Consider the following 18,675-nt stretch of genomic DNA (forward strand, 5'->3'; position numbering starts at 1 on the left):
GCCCACAAATTGGGTAAGGCAGGGTCTCAGGGAATCCCCAGGGCAGAGTAAAAAGTGTGAACCAGGTTGATGGAGACTCAACTATAGTACCCACCTCTGGGGTGGGGGCCTCTCACAAAAGGTCATCACTTTGGTCTGGCAGAAGCCTGCCCCCATCCCCAAGCTCTCACCCTGACACCAGACAATTCAATTACTCCCTGTATGTCCCTGAGTCCTTTCAAGCTGCTGAGCCAGCGCTGGACTCAGGGAGTGAGTCCAAGTAAGTCTGTGGATGGACCCTCTAAGAGGAACTGCCTGCGACTCCAGCAGCTCTCTGTCTCACTCAGCCACAAACCCTGCTGGTTTTTACAGTCAGAGTTAATGGGACTTCTTTTCCTGGCACTGATACCCTGGGCTGAGGGGCCTGGTGTAGGGCTGGGACTCCTTGCTCCTTAGGTAGCCAAGATATCTCGGCTGAGGGGCCTGGTGTAGGGCTGGGACTCCTTGCTCCTTAGGTAGCCAAGATATCTCTCCCAATTTTTCTTCAGCCCACTTGGGTATGGGACCAATCCATTCTGGGTCTTTACCACCCCGCCCCCACCACCACCACCACCACCACCAGTCTTGATGTGGCATCTTCTGTGTTTTTTTTTAAATATATATATTGATTTCAGAGAGGAAAGGAGAGGGAAAGGAGAGGAAAAAAGAGATAGAAACATCAATAATGAGAATCATTGATCGGCTGTCTCATGCACGCCTCCTGCTGGGGATCAAGCCTACAACCCAGGCCTGTGCCCCAACCAGGAATCAAACCATGAACTCCTGGTTCACAGGTTGACACTCAACCACTGAGCCACGCTGGCTAGGCTTCTTTAAATTCCTTTTGTGGGATTTCCATTCAGCTAGATTTCAGGTGGTCTTGCATGATGGTTGTTCTGTAGTTTAGTTGTAGTTTTGTTGTGATTGTGGGAGGATTCGAGTACCACATTTTCGTACTCCACCTTCTTGACCAGAAGTACATTCTTTTATTTATTTGTTTATTTATTTAAATTTTAAAAAAACAGCTTTAAAGGAATTCTTACAGCATGCAAAAACTTTGACGATCTGATCAGAACTTTAGCCGAGTCCAGCTGCCAGAAAACATATTTGGATCCATAATTTTTATTTTTTTATTTTGTGTTTTGTATTGTGCTATCTATGTATGTTTGTTATACCTATACATAATATATTACCAGTACTAGATGGTACTGCCAAAAATTGATTGGTAAATTCAAATTTAGATTGTAAAAGGGCTCTATTCAGTTGGTTTAAAACAAATGAGCGCTCATACAAGTTGGAGAAATAATGGAAGCTAACATAACTGCTTTTAAAGTGCACATGATCTAGGATCAATCTTTAGTAAGAACTAGCTTGAGGATGCTGGTTTAATTAAGGACACACAGTTGACCACTACTCTGTAGCTTTGGACCTAACCGACCAGATGGGAAGTGAGGGTAATAAATTTGGAGTCTAGCATTTTACAAGGCTAGAAGGGCACAAGATGCCTCAGATGAAGACCCAGACATTTGTGATAAAGCCCGATTAGGATGTTAGGGTGATTGAAAATGATTGCGTATAGAGAATAAGATGTGTGCTTGGTAAAAGAACTTACAAGTAACGGAACACATTTTTATTGAAGAAAAAGAAAGTAATCTTGTCCTAAAGTACATGATGCTCTACAATAAAAAAGGAAAAAGGTAGAACAAAAGATGAAATGCTTATGAAAGTTACAGAAAGTTTGTGTATGGTGCAGAAGGTTCATGGAAAAGGAGTCTTGAAAAAGAAATCTTGTGTATGGTCAAACTAAGTTTGGAATGGATTCATTTAAGTTAAAGTACGCTAATCCAGAACTGGGATTTAGATTTCTCTTTCTGTTGAAAGGACAAAAGGTTTCTTTTTCTATAGTCTTGGTATGCTCTTAATAGGAAATTATAAAAGAGAGTAAACATGCACTCTGCATCATCAGGTCTGTGAGTGCTTAGGTAAACCAAACCTTAATATCGACAGAGCTGGGTTTTCCTACTAACCATTTAATTTTCTATAATTCCTTGTGAAGTTTTTTATGTGAATGAGTAAAGGCATAACTAAAATGAGGGAATCTCTCTTTACAAAAGGGAGAAATAAAACTAATTAGGCCTATTTGATGTTTGGAAAGTGACTCTCAATCCAATTGCGGCCCCCTCCAAGGATAAAAATGTGATAATGATGATCCATATATTCTCATTGGGTAGGGCTACAGCCACAGCAGTTACTAAAATACTTCCCGAAAGGATTTTTGCTGCTTGGAAAGTCCTCATAGAGTCCCATAGGGATCGGGGAACCCATTTCACTAGACAAATTCGACACCAGGGGTGACAATCTTGGCAGATACTGTAGCATTTCCTTTGCATGTATCACCGCGATTCTCTGGTTTCATGGAACAAACTGAATAGATAGGTGAAATTCAAATGGTAAGACATGTTGAATCTTTTCATCTGCCTTGGCTAAAGTCTTTCCCTTGGTATTGCTTAACTTAAGATCAATTCCTATTTGTATACATCGACTGCCCCCTTCTGAAATTGTTACCGGAAGACCTATCCTCTGAGGTTAGATGAGGGAATGTGCAAACTTGCCTTATTAAGGAGAGTTTTTAACTCATTGCTAAGAACTTAAAAAGGCTCTTGAAATTAACACAAGTTCATGGGGCAATCTTTCCATAACTCACTTCCAGGAGACAAAGACATTGAGCATCATGGCTACAACCTGGATACATGGTCCATCAGAAAAACATCTCCACAAGGACTCCCTCCAGCCTTGCTGGGGTGGACCGTACCAGATGTTGTTAACTAATCCCTGAGTTGCAAGGTTAAAAGGTATTGATTTATGTTTTTCATTTTAAAGAGCCCTCGAACTTGCACCTCATTCACGTGATTGAACATTCCAGCGCATAGAAGACCTCAAATTAGAGTTGTCCAGAGCTCGGTTTTTGCCTTATCTTTGAGTCTGTATTTACCTTGCTGAAAGAGAGCAGAACATGTTCTATTTTGTTGATATTATTACCTCGCCCTTTGTACCTCTGCAGAAATTCTTTCCTCCAGAGATTTGGAAACAGCTCAAATGCCCATCAGTAGATGAATGGATTTTTTTTAAAAAAAAAAGCTGTGGGCCTTAACTGGTTTGGCTCAGTGGATAGAGCACTGGCCTGCGGACTGAAGGGTCCCAGGTTCAATTCCTGGGCATGTATCTTGGTTGCGGGCACATCCCCAGTAGGGGGTGTGCAGGAGGCAGCTGATCAATATTTCTCTCTCATTGATGTTTCTGGCTCTCTATCCCTCTCCCTTCCTCTCTGTAAAAAATCAATAAAATATATTTTTAAAAAAATAAAAAATTTTAAAAAGCTGTGGTACATTTACACAATGGAATACTATGCAGCTGTAAAAAAGAAGTATCTCTTACCCTTTGAGACAGCCTGGAGGGACATGGAGAGTATCATGCTAAGTGAAATAAGCCAGTCAGAGAAAGACAAGTATCACATGATCTCACTCATATGTGGAATCTAATGAGCAAAATAAACTGATGAACAAAAAAGATTCATAGACATTGAAGCATGCCACAGATTGACATATTTCAAAGGGAAGTGGGGGAAGGGGGAAGAAATTAACCAATGAATTTATATGAATACATGCATATCCCATGGACAGACAATAGTGCAGGGAAGGCCTGGGGAGGGGGTATGGTGGAAGGGGTCAATGAGGGGGAAAAGGAGGACATCTGTAATAAGGATAAATTTAAAATTAAAGATCAATTTAAAATTGTGAATGGCCAAGGCAGGGCCACAGTCAAAGTTGCTGGGGCGATCAAGCCACACTCCTTGCACTCAAACTGGAAGGTGCTGAGCTCCAGGGAGGCCAACCGTGTGGTACGGGAGGTGAGCCAGAGGCTGGACACAAACAGCCGTGGGTGAGAGCGGTGCAGAAGCACACGCTGTGTGCACAAGGTGAGAGGACTTGGTCCAGCGGGTGATGGAGGTGTGCGAACTGCCGAGGGGTTCTCTGCACGGGATTCACATCAGGAGGGTCTCCAGCAGCACCATGACCTTCAGAAGCCTCTTATCCCAAATGCCTGCTGAGCTTGGAAGACTGCCTGGAGCCGCCTGCAGGTCTAGGGGAGAGGCTGCCCTCACCATGCATCCGCCCCTCTGCCCCCACCTGCATGAGACTTCAGAGACTGGACTGTTTTTCTTAGGGCCCTTCTCCTGCCCCTGCTCCTTTGCTCCTATGTTTGCGGGGCTTCTTATTGAAGTATTTTGTTCTCTCAAGTTTTGTAATAAACTTGATTCTCCAGAAAGATGTATTGGGTACTTTGTTTTTCTTCCTCTGCACAGAACTGGGGCTGTGCATCTGCAGTTGGAGAACGTGCAGTGATGTAGTACTGGGACTTTATGAGGGAACTCCAGCAGGAACAAGTGTGGTTCTGCAGGGAAAAGGCCACGCCCAGCCTGGCGGGCGGGTTCCAGGCACCGGGGCACAGCAGTGGGCGAAGCAGGCAGAGGTCTCCATTCTCATGCAGCTGATGGCCTGGGTGCTCTGTGACCTCAGCAGGAGTCACCTCTGCTGACCTGTTGGCTTTGCCCAGTCCCTCTGTGCTGGAGTCATTCTCAGGTGGGCATTCCCTGTATATAAGTCAGACTATTTTTAAAATATATATTTTTATTGATTTCAGAGAGGATGAGAGAAAATCATGGATCGGCTGCCTTCTGCATGCCCCACACTGGGGATCAAGCCCATAACCTGGGCAGGAGGGGTCCTTACTCTGGTCCCCACATTTTGGAAGGCCTCACATGTCACAATAATATGATTAATTATGTTTATTAAATATAGGCACCTTTGTTGGCCAGTGTGCAACACTAGCACGCATGGCCTATTCCCTAACCACCTGCTCTCATACCAACTCCACTCGGGCCCAGGGAAGTGGGGCTGCTCAGCTCTTGCCCTGTGTCCTTGAAAAGAAGATGCTGAGTCTGAATGCCATGAGGTCTGTGGGCCGTACCTCTGCTGATATCAGAGACGGACAGTGATGCAGAGTGCACGGAGCGTTTGTGGGTGGGAGTGATTCGTCAGAGAAAAGACAAGTTAATTAATTTGTCTAATCCTTCCACCGAGATAGCATAAATGTGATAGAGTCTTGAATATCGAAGCATCGTTTCCCATCCCAGTAGTGCTGAGTGGCCATTTTTTTGCTTCTCTTTTTCCAATGTTATTCAGGATCTGTACAAACGAGCATGGTATTCATAATCGCAGACGGTGACTAAGGAATGTTTGCCATATTAAACAATTCATCTATATGGACAGTCATGGAAAGATGGCCAAAATGTATTAGGTAAAGAAATAAGGTGCAGGATGACAGGTACATTGTGGTCCCGTTTCCTTCTAGTTCACATGCAGAGAGATACACATCTGCGCAGCCGTAGTAAACTTCTGGAGTTTCCTGTCTTTCTGGGGACCCAGTGAGAAGGGAATCTTACTCTAATTCATGCCCTTCTGAAACCTGTGAACATTTTTTAGTGTTACAGATTCCTTTTAAAAAAAAAAACTAGCATTTAATGAAAAAGAACTTCCTTATACACTGAGTAAATTTCATTTTCCTTTTTATCTGTATTTTCTAAATTTTCTATGGTGAATATGTATTATTTAGTGACTTTTTAAAAATTCACCTCTAGTAAAGTCATAAAAGTTATGGAATGTATGGGAAGCAATCGCTTTCCGTTATTAATTAGCCCCATGTGCCTTCACGGGTTTTCTGTCTCTATAGCTAAGAATACATGGCCTTCTAGCCATGCTGGGAAATGAAGCCACTGTGCAGTGTGTGTGTGTGTGTGTGTGAGAGAGAGAGAGAGAGAGAGAGAGAGAGAGAGAGAGAGAGAGAGAAAGAGAGAGAGAGAAGGGAGGAAGAGAGAGACAGACAGACAGAGTGGGCAAATACAAGGAGAGAGAGACACACAGAGACAGAGAATAATCACAACAGCTGCCCAAATCCCTGGACCAGTAAAGCCAGGGAGGCAGCAACGATAACACCATTAAAATAATGCTTCCTCCTGGGGTGTGTCAGGAAAACCTTCCCAGCATCACTCTCTTCTGGAAATCGCAAGTCCAGGGCCGCTGGGGTAGCATGGAGATGAGGCCTAGAAAGAACCAGTCCCGGCCCTGATGCCAGGTTCCTGTCAGCCCTTTAGACTGCAAGGCCCATTCTCACAGCCCCTGGCCTGCTGACCTTCCCGAGCCTCGGCTCCCGGCTCCTGGTCACTCCAGCACCCTCCCCCTCCAGGACATACCCTTGCACACAGGCTGCCCAGACTCTGGAACCAGAGCAAGCAGCCTCCAGGAGTCTGAGCTTCATACCTCTAGCTCCAAATCCCTTAGCCTTCTAAAAAAAAAAAAAAAACAAACAAACAAAAAAAAAACTCCATTTCATTTCATTCTAAAACCCACTAATTCATTTGGGGAAACAGGCCTCTTTTGATCTCTGATTGCCGGGCTATTCTTAATTGATAACCTGCCTTGAAAAAAGAAAGTCACCATTAGCTGTCCCATTTGCAATGCCCCAGAGCTGCAATTATGGAAACCCCACTGGTTGAACAGAACTCTATTCCAATGAGGCGAATCATTAAGGGATGGGGAGGTTGGGGGGTGGGGGGGGGGGCGCGGGGAGAGCAAGAGAAATAAAGACAGAGAAATGGAGACAGAGACCAAGAGTCCCACCAACAAGCACAGAGAGGGAGGAGGTAGACACACAGAGAATGAGTTCTTCAAACCTCTAACAGCCAACGCTGCAGCCTGGACAGTTTTCACACAGTCCTGCTTTGTTTTCTAAACTCAGACTTGGTCAAATCCCCAGGCACTTCCTACTTCCTTCTCCACAGGTAAAAATAGGAAGCCGCCCGCGCTGCACCTGATGGTTCCACCGCCCAGCATCCGTGACCTTCCCATCCCATCGCGCTTACCCATTACCCTAAAGGCCTCGGCACCCCGCACCCTTCAGGGTGAGCCAAAGGGAGTCGCTGTGCCCTTGCGGATGCTGAAGTCATGAAGGTTGACGAGAATGGGGGGAAGGAGGCAGAGGGAGGTGGTTCTCGGGGGCAGGGGGGCGGGGTTGGGCGCCTGGGAACAAGTTCAAAGGAAATCGACTTGACTACCAAGAAATTCGAAGTAATCAGCTCTTCTTAAAAGAATGCTCTGTTACTGTGGCGTTTATAGGTGTCTTGGGTGCAATTTCACTCTCAAGAAATACGTGTGCAGTGTTCAATCACACCACTCTGGCAGGAGGGGAGTGCTGACGAGCTGAGTAGAAGACTCTTTTCTGGAATATTCTATTGCAATGCAAAACAATGTGTGTGTGTGTGTGTGCAAACGTGCAAATACACACACACACACACACCACACACAGTGAGTGACCAGACCCCACAGTAGTTTCATAGGCACCCAAAGCCCGACAAGGTGACTGGCCATCCCAGGCCTTATTACAGAGCCTCGGTAGGAAAGAAAATTGGAATTCGACCCCTACAAACACAGCTTGCGGATCACGGCTGCAGCGCCTACTTAATTCTTATCAATTTGCTTCGAAAAGCCTGACACAAGCATTTTTGAGCCCTAAACAGGGATGACTGCAGCTCGAAAATTTGATCAGCAAGCTAGTTGCTAAACTCAATGTCCAAATCCCTTAATCACGGGAAACATGTTTTCAAATGACAATGCCACCTGGGAACGGTACCGCACCTCGCATTTCCCAGGTGCCTACACCTGCGTGGTCCCAGGTGCCCCTCTCCCGGCGCTGGCACCGGAGGCGGTGCTGCGCCCAGGGCTGCACACATGCCAAGCGCTGTCCCAACTGTACACTGTGTCTGAGCCAGAGGCGAAACCCCGACTTCCGGGACCTTCCTAAATGCCCGAGAAACCTTGCACAGTGACTGAGCCTCGCATTTTATTTTTTATTAACTTTATTGAAGTGACTGGTTAATGTAGGATTGAACTGTACATTTCTACGATACACGAGCCTCACGTTCTAAATGTCACAACTCTGCTAGCTCGGTGAGCATTCGCGCTCACTGTCTCCCTGTCAGGGTCTCGCTCCTCCCGCGGCCGGGGCTGCTCTTCCCCCAGGAATAGCCACTTCTTTCTGGTGATTCACATCCCAGCTCAGACGTCACCTCCTCAGAGAGGCCTTCCCTAACCACCCGTCACTCTGACATCTGTTGCTTTATTGTCCACGTGGACAATTTACCGGCTACATAGCACTTCCCGAAACTGTGCTCTGTGTTCGTGGTCTCGTTCACTGTCCCAGAAAGAACCGTGAGGACAGGACGCTTGCCTAACTTGTTCACCATTCCATACCCCGCGCCCGGAGCAGCAGGTGTCGCGCAGTATTTTCTGAATGACTGAACTACTTCCTTAATCCTCATAAACAGCCTCGTGAAACCAACAGGAAGGCGTGATTATTCCCCTTTCACAGGTGAGACCCAGAGTGAGTAAGGGCCTTGCTCAAGGTCCCGCAGCTAGAAAGTGAGAGTTGGGGAAAGAACCTGGGCCTTTGACATCAAGTCCAATGCTGCCTGCCCCACCTAGCTTTCTTAACACCAAGAGTTTGGGAAATGAGACAGTCTCATGGATCAAGAATTACGTCCTGTACCATTGATTCATTCAACAAAAGTTCTGAGCACTTACTAAGTCTACATAGTATTTAAACACTATGGTAGATAAAAGGATGTAAACAAGATATACTTCCTACCTTCAAGCAGCTTACCGTCTTCTAAGAGAGTTAAAATGAGCACACAGATATCAATACAACACAATAGGAAGTTTTAAGTGGTGCTATGGACTGAGCTGTGCCTCCCGCACCAAATTATATGTTGGAGTCTGTACCCCCAATGTTGGCATCACCCCAATTTCTGCCTCATGGCCACCTTCTCCGTGTCTCTGTGTCTCATCGCTTTCTCCTCTTATAAGGATCACACTGGGTTAATGGCCCATCCTATGCCAGGATGTCCTCATCATAACTAATTATAGCAACAACAACACTATTTCCAAATAAGTCCACATTCTGAGGTACAGAGGTGAGGACTTCAACATATCTTTTTAGAGTACACAGTTGATTTAATTTTGCCCAAAAAGACTCTTTTAGAACTTTTTCTGGAAATAATGGGAAAGATAAACCTTATACCCACATGGTTTGATGTAAAAAAGTATATAAACCGAAAACTGTCAGGGCCCCCCAGCCCACCATTAGAAAGGGATTTGCAGAAGGCAGAGCCTGAAGAAGGAGAGAACAAGTACTGATGGCATTCTCCAAGCTCCTGGATCCAACCATGCCTGATGCTGCACTTTCCAGTTATGCAGATTATTACATTCTATTTATTAATCCAATATAATTGGATCATTTAAAATCAATAGCCCTAACAAACAAAGAAAACAGAATCAATAAGATTTAAAAGTATGTGACAGCAGTAAGAGAAAAACCAGAGCTACCCTCGAACCTGAGCTATTGGGAGGAAGTAGGCACGAGAATGGACAAAGGGAAATCTATAGGAAAAGCATGTTTTGGAGGGAAAATGAGGTTAGTTTGGGGTTTCTTGAGCTTAATATTTTAGGATGACATGAATGGAGCTATATTCTATAGGACACAGGAAACAAGATTGGGATCCAGGGGAGAAAAATTATTACCTATCGTGTGATGTGTGCTGACATAGAGGGATGAGTGAGTTCAGTGCAGGAAACAGAGGCCACTCTAGGTATGTCAAGCAGAAAGAGGTTTAATACAGGGAATTACTCAAAAAAAATAGCACTGAAGGCTAGGAGGCACAGGAGTCGGGGGGGGGGGGGTCTCCCCTTAGACTGTGGAGCTCAAGGACATGCCACCATAGATGCAATCCCAAGGTCAGGAAGCTCCCGCCACCACTGGGTTCCCTTAAACCCTGGAGGCTGGTGGCTGCCATTGGAATGCTGAGTCCTGTCACCACGCTGCCTCCTAACACATCGCCACCACCTTGTCTCCCACAGCCCCACTGCAGAGGGAGCTCATGCAAGGGCAGCTAACTTGGAACTTTCTTATATCTGAAATCCGAACTGCAAGGAAGACGGGTTAGCCTGCCAATCTCTCGAGTAGAAGGAAGAGGAAATGGCAGTTGAGCAAGCCATGTCGTGGATTCTCCCCCAAGGGCTGAATGACTATGATGAATATGATAAAAGAAGAATTGGTTGTCAGTGCAACCCCCGCCCAGCCTTCAGCAAGTGCCATCACGTGCTGAGTGAGTCTCCGTTTCCCCATCTGTGAAATGAGGCAACCGAACGATGTGATTTGCAAGGGCCCCGGCAGCCCAGCTCTTTTAAAAGCCTGTGAGGACACCCTCGCCCTGACTCGGAGTTAAATGAGAGCCTTGCCTGGTTGCCGTGGCTCAGTGGTTGAGCGTCCATCTATGAACCAGGAGGTCATGGTTCGATTCCTGGTCAGGGCATATGCCGGGGCTTCAGGCTCGATCCCCATGAGGAGAACCTATCAGTGATGTTTCTCTCTCTTTGATGTTTCTATCTCTCTATCCTTCTCCCTTCCTCTCTCTCTAAAAATCAATAAAAACATTATTTTTTTTTTTAAGAAATGAGAACCCTAGCCAGTTTGGCTCAGTGGATAGAGCATCAGCCTGTGGACCAGGTTCAGTTCAGGTCAAGGGCACGTACCTTGGTTGCAGGCTCCTCCCCGGCCCAGGCCCTGGTCCGGGCGTGTGCAGGAGGCAACCAATCGATGTGTTTCTCTCACATCGATATTTCTCTCTGTCTTTCCCTCTCTCTTCCACTATCTCTAAAAAAATTCAATGGAAAAAGATCCTCGGGTGAGGATTTAAATAAATAAATACATACATACATACATACATACAAAGAAATGAGTCTTGATGAAATTGTTAAAGTGCTGCATCAAACGCTACCTGACTATTGTGAAGATTTTTGGTACATGAACCAGTAAATTTCCTCCACTGTTTAAGATGCTCTGAATGGGGCTTTCTATAACTTAAAACAAAGAGCAGCTTAAGTGATAGTATGTTTATTTTTTGAAATGTTCTCAGGAGAGAAGCCATAGTTTCTGGGAAATCTTCAAATGGATCTGTGACCCAAAAAAAAAAAAGATTTAAAATCCTTAAACTAGAAAAATCTCTGAAGTCCCTTGCAGCATTAGCATTCTGTAATCATATGAATCTATAAGGTTCTAAAATTGTTGGTTTGATTGATAATGTGTAACCTTCACCATAGTAAAATAGTTTTATTTTTTAATAAAGGTGAGTTTTCCCATTACAAAAGAAATACATACTCATTATGGAAAATTTGTAAACTCTAAGAAAAAAACTAAACAGAAAGACCACCATTGTTAATGTTTTGAAAATTTCCTCTTAAATTTTTCATTTTTCTATGCATAATCTTTGGGAGGTTTTAATATAGCTGAGTTCATATTATATGTGCAATTTTGTATCATGTTTTCCACCTGACATTACCATATAATTAATTCCCACATCATTTCAAATCCTTTGTAAACAGCCTTTTAAAATGGCTTAACATTCCATTGAATGGATATTCTATAATTTACCAGTTAGATGAAATGAGGCTGCATCCAGGGGTTTTTCTTTTGTTTGCCTGGTTGTTTTGCTATTATATTTCTTTTGTAACAAAGGACTCCTTGCTGAATGCAAAGGAGAAGACACCAGCGAGTGCCCCTCACCGTGTCAGACCGTGGGGAAGAGGTGAGAATGCCTCTGGCCATGGGGAAGCCTGCTTTGCCATGGAGACAACCCTTTTAAAAATTTATTGTTAATTGCCCTGACCGGTTTGGCTCAGTGGATAGAGCGTCGGCCTGCGGACTCAAGGGTCCCAGGTTCGATTCCGGTCAAGGGCATGTACCTTGGTAGCGGGCACATCCCCAGTAGGGGGTGTGCAGGAGGCAGCTGATCGATGTTTCTAACTCTGTGTCCCTCTTCCTTCCTCTCTGTAAAAAATCAATAAAATATATATATTTTTTAAATTTGTTGTTTATAGCCACCTCTGTCCCCCTCTGACTTTTCTTCCATTTGGGAGGAGTTCCACTGGCTTCTCTCCCCGGAGATGGAGTGCCTGCCCTGACACGTGGGCTCAGGAAGGAGCCCTGTTCCTCTGAGAGGCCAGGAGGGGGCAGGCCAGAGGGAGTGAGGAGCCCCACGCTCCCACTCAGGTGATTCCGCCAGGCTCAGAGCCCAGCCAATCATTATCTTTCCAGAGGGCACCTCAAGGGCATCAGTGTGGTTGAAAGGGATGGGGTGGGGGGGCAGGAGGAAGAGCAGCCATGGGGGACTGGGTACATGGCTTCTGTTTTCTGGGGTAAAATGCAACACTCTACAATGTACAGTTCAGTGGCATTTGGAACAGTCACAATGTTGTGCATCCTCCACCTTTGTCTAGTTCAGTGATGGCGAACCTATGACATGCGTGTCAGAGGTGACACGCGACCTCATTTTTTTGGTTGATTTTTCTTTGTTAAATGGCATTTAAATATATAAATAAATATCAAAAATATAAGTCTTTGTTTTACTATGGTTGCAAAAATCAAAAAATTTCTGTATGTGACACGGCACCAGAGTTAAGTTAGGGTTTTTCAAAATGCTGACACGCCGAGCTCAAAAGGTTCGCCATCACTGATCTAGTTCCAGAACATTTCTATCACTCCGAAAGGAAACCCCATTAAGCAGTCACTCCCCACTCTCCACCCGTCCCCAGCCCCTGGCAATCGCTAATCTGCTTTGAGTCTCTAGGATTTACCTGTTCTGAATATTTTATTTAGATGGGGTCACCTCTAGGAGATCTCTCCAGGTGACAGCCACTCTCACAACTCATGCATTTTGTAGGTAAAAGCGTTCTCAGAGCAGAGTAGGGAGAGTTCTTCTATATCCTCCCCTGACTTCCCACATTGCCATTGTGCTGCCTCTTGGCTGGCCAGTCCCCCCCTACTTTCCCTTTCACATTCACTCTAAAAACAAACCCAACAAAAACAACAACAACAAAACACCTTCCCAACCAATGAGCTCGGGACTGTGCCTCCTCCTGAGCAGGTGACCTAGGCAATCTAGTGATTCGACCCCTTCTGTCTTGGCTCCAGAGGGCCAAGACCACAGTGGCACTGATTTAGATCAGGGCCCGGCAGTCCAAACAGCGGCTCGTAGCCTGGGCACAGGGATCCGCTATCAATCACATGATTGAACTGTTGCCTCCGCTCCCACCCCCATTAGCCTTCACCTTGGCTTGGGAGTCCTGAAAACTGCGTACATCCTTATAATGTATGCTCTCTCCTCTGTATACAAATTCTAGTACCTCCCGTAACCCCTATGGTCGTGAGCAGCGAGACTGAGTTATCACTTCTGCCTGTGAATGTTTTCCCTTCTGGTTGGAGATGGCGGAGAACCTCAGAGCTACCCCAAATGACGCTGCCAGGGTGCAGGGCGGGAGGGGCGGAGGAGGAAGGACTGATGGGGAGGCAGGACCAAAGAGGTTAACCGGAGATGCAGGGCCTTGGGACTGGAAAAGGACTTCTCATGTCTCAGGACCATCCTGCAGAAACACGAACGAAGACGGAGACCACCTGCTGCCTTTGGAAAACGATATGGACACAGGGCACACCCCTTGCCTTATTCCCTGGGCCCTCCCTGACTTGAAGAAAGAGATACTCACCAAGGACTTAGAAACCCATTTCCCAAGTCTGTTCCAATCTCTGCATCTCAGCCCAAGAAGAAAACTACCTACATTCACATGACAGGGAAGAAGGAGGACGACGCACAGGACCAATGAGACACAGCCTCTGCCCTCTGTCCAACCTCGATCCCTCCTGTCTCTCCCGAGTGTGCTCTTGGCATTCTGTCGTCTTGTACATCCACACGTGATCGAGAGGAACCCTGGCTCTCCTCACTCGTGGTTCCTGTGGTCCCCACCCCAATACACACACACCGCCAGCATCAGAGAGTCAGTAGGCAAAGACCCAGGATCTCTTGGGGAGGTTATTATTCAGTGGTGCCGTTCCTAAATCAGGAAATGGATGTTGTCTAGCTACCAACCCTCCCCTTAGATACGCACCTGGACGCCCAGAGCGCTCCCCTCCACTGACATCCTCTGTGTTAGTATCCCGGGGCTGTCCTGGCAAGTTACCACAAACTGGGAGGCTTACAACAGCATTGGAGGCTAAAATCCCAAAACCACGGCATTGGCAAGGCCACGCTCCCGCCGAAGGCTGGGAAAGAACCCTTTGCCTCTTCCAGCTTTGAGTGGTTACCTTGATAGCTCTTGATTTGTGGTGGAACCACTCCGGCCTCTGTCTCTGTATTCACGTGGTCCTCCCTGTGTGTCTGAACACACTGCCCTCTTCCTATAAGGACACCAATCACTGGATCAGAGCCCACCGTCCTCCAGCAGGTCCTCACTTTCACTGATTACATCTGCAAAGACCCCATTTCCAAGGAAGGTCACACGCACAGGCGCTGGGAGTGAATACTGGACCATACCTTTGGGGAGAACACAGTTCAGCCCACCACACCCTCTAATGAGGACCCGACCAGAAGCCCGTGGCATGTTCACAACAGGAAGATTTTCCTGAAAAAATATTTATTATCATCAACACCACAAAATACCAATATTTACTGAGCACTTACGAAGTGCCAAGGTCTGTGCTAGCTATTTTATGTGAATTTTCTTGTTAATCCTCATATTCACTCTGTGAAGTAGGAACTATTATTACCCCCATATTACAAGTGAGGAAATTGAAGCTTTAGAAAATTAAGTAACTTACCCAATATAGATCCAAGATTTGAACGGCTCTCTGACCCCAAAGCCCACCCAAGTTCTTCTATACTTTACCTTTGAGCTAAGCTGTGTGACTTTGGGCGAGTAAGCACCCCTCTCTGGGCTTCAGTATCCTTATCTCTAAAAACAACAGTTCCTGCCCTGGCCGGGTGGCTCAGTGGGTTAGAGCATCATCCTGTACACCAAAAGGTTGCAGATTTGATTCCTGGTCAGGGCACATACCTGGGTTTCAGATTCAATCCCTGATGAGGGTGTACAGGAGACAACCAATCTACGTTTCTCTCTCACATCTCTCTCTCTCTCTCTCCTCTATCCCTCCCCCTCTCTCTCTCTAAAATCAATTTTTTTAAAAACATATCCTTGGGTGAGGATTAAAAAAAAATTAAAACAACAGTTCCCCTAGGTTTCCAAGGGCTCTTCTGCTGTGAATTTATGGCCTTATCAGTCCTTCCTACATTTGAAATCCACCCAGAAAAGCCTGCTCCCTCCCTCAGCCCTCCCCAAGAGCAACCAGACATCTAACAGAGGGTGTTTATGAAAGATTCCAATAAGTAGGACTTCAAATACCTTTCCCAAATTTCTGATACAGAGCTCCGAGGGCCTCATCAGAAGCAGCGACCATTCTTATCTGCATTTATGCTTCAGGGAGAGCCTAACTGACCCACGGGAAAGACCAGCTCCACCACCGACACCATCTTACAGCACTTGGGGAAACTTGCATTTCTAATCTGTTTCTTATCAGCAGGTGCTTCTGGAACTAAGCCAGCATCCAGTTTGCAGTGTCTTTCACTGGACGTAAACGACTATTTCATCGTCCAGTTCCAGAAAACAGGTTCTCGGATAGAAGGGCCTTCCTGATCCCCTCCTCCCGGAGTTTCCCCTCCAGGCCCAGATGTGGGCTCTGGACACGGGGCAAGGGGAGGGGTGGGGCATGTCAGGAAGACCAGGGTCAGTAGGTGACCTAATTGGTGAAAGGGCAGCGCTAAGAGCCGGCTGGAGCCTAAATGATCCACAAACCCTAAAACAGCGGTTCTCAACCTGTGGGTCGAGACCCCTTTGGCGGTCGAACGACCCTTTCACAGGAGTTGCCTAAGACCATCCTGCCTATCAGATATTTACATTACGATTCATAACAGTAGCAACATTACAGTTATGAAGTAGCAACGAAAATAATTTTATGGTTGGGTCACAACATGAGGAACTGTATTTAAAGGGCCAGAAGGTTGAGAACCACTGCCCTAAAAGGAATCACATTTATTGGACGCAACTAGCCTCAGGCACATTTTCCCTTGCAATGCCCTCGGCTTTGTAAAGCTCTCAGCAACTATGCAGGGAGACTTCTGCAAAAACAGGCTCAGCTGTGAATGAGGTTCAGGGCCAGGTGTGGCTGATTCCAAAACCTCTTTCCTCACAACCCAGGAGCCGAAAGATCACACAGAATAAAGGTCACCCCCTCTTTCTAGAGTTAACGTCGCTATTGGTGTCACAGCTGCCAACTTACAAAAGCATGTACTCTTTTTTTAATATTTTTTGTATGGAGGAGACAAGATTTTACTCAAATAAAACCAGGAACAAGTAAGATTATCTAAAGTGCGGAGTCCCGGGCAGAATCAGTGCTGGGGAAGAATGCGGGAGGGAGGGGAGAAGGTGGCCTCTTCATCCTGGGCTCTCCTCCCTCCTGCCCCCGCTGCAGAGTCAGAATCAGGGGCTGAACCTCAGGTCAAGACTTGCCCCTCGCCCACCTGCCCCTGGCCCACCTGCCCCTGGCCCACCTGCCCCTCGTCCACCTGCCCCTGGCCCACCTGCCCCTGGCCCACCTGCCCCTGGCCCACCTGCCCCTCGCCCTTGAGCAGAGCACCAGGGTCATGCAGGCCAAACTTGCAGTCCTGCCTCCACAAGCCTCGCTCACCTATAGGTGAGGGTGACAGTCAGACCTACTTCATTTACACTCTGAATCCCAACCAGTCTCCCTCCCTCCACTCCAGGCCCTCTCCAAGTCAACCCCCTGCCTAGCTACCTAACTCCCTCCCTCCACTCTTGCATCCACTACGCAGCAGGCACAATTAAAAAGTAAAATTCTATCCACAGAAAATGTGTGGCTAATTTTTACGTATATCCTAGCCACAGCTCTACTTTGCATATGAACCAAGTAACGCTCAGAGCGGCTGTGACTCACTGGAGAAGCTCGCCTCCACGCGGGGACTTCTGAGACCAGCTCCGGGCCTCCTCCTCCTCCGCAAGGGACAGGGAGCCTTCGCTCCAAACACGCCGAGAACCAACCTCGGCTAGACCAGCGCCCGGAGTTTCCTGAGGAGTCTTCTAATCGCTCGATCCAGCTCAGCTGCGCCTGCAGAGACCCGCCTCTTCCACGGTACCACGCCGAGGGCCGGCTGCTCCGACAGACAGCTCAGTACAGATACGTGTCATTTACTCCTTTTGTGACAATTAATTTGCTTGGGGACCAAGGGTGTTCAGTGGTTAGATTGACATGCAAAGAAAAATTAAACATTGATGTGTCCTTTATCTCTTCGTTTCTACACAGATAAGTCCTAGCAGTGTCTACAAGATATTTTTATTGACAGTGTTTATCTATTCGAATTTACTCCAAATGACACCTGAGAAACAGGAACACACCGCAGTATTTTTAAACAGAAGCGGTGACCACAGAGGGCCAGATGGTAGAGGAAGTGTCTAGCCTGAGATTCTGGTGCAGCATAAACTCAGTGCAATATGACATCAAGAATCAGGCCCCGCCCTAACCAGTTTGGCTCAGTGGATAGAGCATCGGCTTATGGACTAAAAGGTCCCAGGTTTGATTCCGGTCAAGGGCATGTACCTTGGTTGCAGGCACATCCCCAGTAGGGGGTGTGAAGGAGGCAGCTGATCGATGTTTCTCTCTCATCGATGTTTCTAACTCTCTATCCCTCTCCCTTCCTCTCTGTAAAAAATCAATAAAATATATGGGGGAAAAAAACAAAAAATCAGGCCCCAGCAAGTCGGAGCGCAATAAAGCCTTGGAAACACACATGGGGGGGCCCAAGTCCCTGTTTAATGGTAGCATTGTGGTAGGGGTGCAGAAGGGTTTTGTCTCATGTGCCAGCTTGGTGCTAATGTCCAAACCACTGGGTTGAGAAAGAGTCGGAAGCTTGGTTCGAAGAGTCCCAGTCACAGCACAGAGCAAATTATAGTTCCCCTATTCTTGTCCTCCACCCGCTCTCCCGCCTCACTTAGATCCTGCCTGCCTCTTTCGTATGGGCTGCCCAGTGTCGATTCAATATTGGGCTTCCTGAGGTAGGGCAGCATAAAGGTTAACTTGGAACCAGAGACCTGTGTTGGAAACTTAGCTCATCCCTGACCACTTGTATGACCTTGGGAAGTTAGCTAACATCACTGGTCTTGTTTTCTCATCTCAAAACGGGAATAATAATATCACCCACCTCGTAAGATTGTCGTGTGAATTAAATGAGACAGTATGTGCCAAGCACTATGTGCAGTGCCTGATGGCAACAAGGGTTCCATAAGTGGGCTATTATTATAGACTAGAGGCCTGGTGCATGAAATTCGTGCATGGGGGTGGGGGTCCCCTAAGCCTAGCCTGCACCCTCTCCAATCCGGGACCCCTCGGGGGATCGGGCCTAAACCAGCAGTTGGACATCCCTCTTACAATCCTGGACCACTGGCTCCTAATCGCTCACCTGCCTGCCTGCCTTGTCGCCCCTAACTGCCCCCCACTGTCAGCCAGGTCACCCCCAACTGCCCTCTCCCTGCCGGCCTGGTCACCCCTAACTGCTCCCCTTGCCGGCCTGGTTGCACCCAAAATGCCCCC

At 46.8% G+C, this 18,675-nt stretch overlaps 1 pseudogene; it reads right to left on the reverse strand.

Annotated features, from left to right (window-relative positions):
* Positions 1–8,377, reverse strand: part of LOC102435014 — a 92,363-nt pseudogene extending 83,986 nt beyond the window's left edge.
* Between the last annotated feature and the right edge of the window lie 10,298 nt (positions 8,378–18,675).

This window comes from Myotis lucifugus, unplaced genomic scaffold, assembly GCF_000147115.1.
Source record: "Myotis lucifugus unplaced genomic scaffold, Myoluc2.0 scaffold_56, whole genome shotgun sequence".
Taxonomy (NCBI): Eukaryota; Metazoa; Chordata; class Mammalia; order Chiroptera; family Vespertilionidae; genus Myotis; species Myotis lucifugus.